Source organism: Trachymyrmex cornetzi, unplaced genomic scaffold (assembly GCF_001594075.2).
Source record: "Trachymyrmex cornetzi isolate Tcor2-1 unplaced genomic scaffold, Tcor1.1 scaffold354, whole genome shotgun sequence".
Taxonomy (NCBI): Eukaryota; Metazoa; Arthropoda; class Insecta; order Hymenoptera; family Formicidae; genus Trachymyrmex; species Trachymyrmex cornetzi.
Genome location: NW_017298257.1, coordinates 60070 through 63638, shown reverse-complemented (window position 1 = coordinate 63638; position 3569 = coordinate 60070).

The following is a 3569-nucleotide window of genomic DNA, read 5'->3' as shown; positions in this document are numbered from 1 at the left end:
TTACCAAAAAAATGTAACTTCGTTACCGTTACAGTTACCAAAGAAAAAAAGTAACGCAGTTACTAGTAAAGTTACCAAAAAAGTAACTTGTAACTGTAACTTCGTTACAAGTAACGAGTTACTTCCATTCCCTGCTAATTTCTGCGTCGAGACTGATGCGCACCGCGTCATGGCTGCCGAGCGCTCGCTCACGGATGCCGCTAAGGACGTTCGTAGAGCCTGCACATCCTCCAGGAAAGCAGAAGAGGAAGAAAATATTAATGTGGAAGGACAGTTATATGGTCCAGGCATCGCAGAGTAAAAGCAAATTAAAAATTTCTGTAGTTAAATTTGAAATAATGTTACTCGAAACTTTAAACGCGTTTTTCTTGAAAACGCACATTTATCTAATTGGCTTGCAGTATAATATTAATAAATTTTATCTGATCCACTCAAAATTTTTACAGTAGCTGCCAAACTAAATTCTCTAGAGAAATACACATGATTTTTTCGATCGGTTAAAAACATTTTTGGTTATAAGTACTTTTTTATTGAATTTTTTGAGTGAAAATAAAACTTAATTTTGAAATGTTCATCATTTTTATAAAAATCAATATTTTAACATATACGTGTGTACTTCTCTAGCAAATTTAATATAGATTATAAAAAAATTTTGCTTTTTGTCCTTAGTGAAAGTGTACAGCACTTCTGCTGCAAGTCGTGAAGACCGATGAAAAAAAAGCAGTCTCACGTGCAGAGTTCCAGCACCGCCATCTTGGGAAAAAATTCAAAAAAAATTTTTTCTAGCACCTTTAAATATGTACATTAAAAGCTTTCAAACCGAATTTCTATTTATTTTATTATTTAACTATAAAAAATTCCCAAAGTTACCCTAGGTTTTCGGATGTTCACTGTGGTGTTCCCCCTTAATACCTAAAACTATGAAAGCTGTACCAACCCAGATAGCACAAAAATAGATATTGTATATACATTGGATATACATGAAAGGATGATGGATATTCAGTAGACTTCCACTTGTATTAAATTAGTATCCATTGTATATCCACTGTATCATTGAATTGTCTCCATCATTGAGTCATTTCATGTCCATAGAATATACATCCGAACATCCTATGTATGTCCCATGGATATGTTCCCATGGATGTATCTAGCATATTACGAATATCCATACGATGTACATAGGATATACGTATGTATATCCTATGGACATAAAATGGATCTATACTGGAATCAATTCGAAGATACAATGGGGATACAATGGATATTAATTTAAGTTTCATGGATATTCAGTGGATATTCATGAATATGAAATACACCTCTGATGGAGTCAATTTGAAGATACAATGGAAATACAGAAAAAAAATAATTTTTTTTATTTTTAAATGGTGATTATTAATTTTCTGGTTCAATTTGTCTTCAATTTGTATTCTATATATATCTTATGTATTTTATTAATTACAAATTAATTTGGAAAACGCATCGCCGTTGAGATTCGAACCCTGGATCCCTAAATGGTAGCCTAGTATACTAACGCTGAGCTAATCACACGCATGTAATCAAATCATTGTCAACGTACCCATATACTTCTACAGTAACTATTTTTAATTTTGTACCTTTACTGGCATATTATTAATACTTAAGAAAATTAGTTGGGAACAAAATCATACGTTGATATTTGTTAAACAAAAACATATTTATGGACATTTCAATATGTACATACAATGTACATACATTGTCCGCTGGTAAATATACATGGCATACCCGTGATGGTACATTCAGCGGACATACATGGAAAGCGCATTCACGGATGTGCATGGACGTATGTACGTACGACATACATACAATGTCCGCCGATGAATGTATATTTACACCCATGGACGTATGTACATAGGATATACATACAATGTCCGCCGACGAATGTATATTTACATCCATGAAGGTATGTTCAGCGGACATACATGGAAAGCTCATTCACGGATGTACATGGACGTATGTATGTACGAGATACATACAATGTCCGCTGATGAATGTATATTTACATCCATGGACGTATGTACATACGATATACATACAATGTCCGCCGACGAATGTATATTTACATTCATGAAGGTATGTTCAGCGAACATGCATGGAAAGCGCATTCACGGATATACATGGAAGTATGTACGTACGACATACATACAATGTCCGCCGACGAATGTATATTTACATCCATGAAGGTATGTTCAGCGGACATACATGGAAAGCGCATTCGCGGATGTACATGGACGTATGTACGTACGACATACATACAATGTCCGCCAACGAATGTATATTTGCATCCCTGAAGGTATGTTCAGCGGACATACATGGAAAGCGCATTCGCGGATGTACATGGACGTATGTACGTACGACATACATACAATGTCCGCCGATGGATGTATATTTACATCGATATATGGATGTACTATCGATGTTTATAGTATGTCCTTTGTATGTATATACATTCATGTATATTTATATTATGTCCAGTATGTTGTATGTACATTCTGGATCAATAACGGATATCCGTTGTACTTCGTGTGCTATCTGGGAACGAGACCCGGTCTCCCCTACTTATACATATTTTTGGAAAGCACAATTTTCAAATTTTTCTGATTAATCTCATGTTTTAAATAAATATTATTATTAGTATTTTGTATACAAAATCTTTTAATTAGTATTTTGTATATACAATTTGCTTGCCTCTCAAAATGCTACGCCAAGCGAAAACATGATATGTTTTTGTGGTGTTTAAAAATGTCATCTCGATAAAAAGGAAGATGTATGGTCCTTGTAATTATTATATTTGCCGCTTTTAATATCTCCGCTATTAGATAGCGAATCTAGTACCTATATTCCATTTTAGCTGACATTCAATGGAGAGTAAATGTGCTAATAGTCAATATTTATTATAATGCACTGTTATTCTCGACCATTTTAAAACGTTTTTAAGATACATTTTAATTATATTCGCAATAAATCATTTGCAGCTTTTAAGATGCTTATTAATGACAAATTATTTACATTTTTCTAAGATGCTTATTATCAATATTAATAAATTGCTTGTCAATTTATTTCGTAATATTACAATCTCAGTTCAGCTCACAATTACGATTCAAGACTGAAAATAATTTCTGCGTGCAGTTTACAGAACTGGATATATAGGATAACTATATATACCGCATCTAACAAAAACTTAATTTATTAATTATTTACTATTTTTAAGGTGTAAACGAACTATATCAGTAAAAACTTTGTACTATCTACTACTATGAAAAAAATATTAGAAATCAGAAATACTTATTTTTCGTATAAAAAAAAGAACTTTTTGAAATCTTTGAACCTTTGCCATATATCCCATGGGGATGAGATATAGCTACTCATAGGGGAAGGGGGGTATGTTACGACTCATGAAAAATTTACAAATAATACTTATAAATAAGATGTAAAATGACACAATAACTTATAAAATATGTTTACAAACTTTTATAAAGGAATAAGAATGATAAATATATATACAGGGTGGACCATCTGAAGTGATCCAGTCA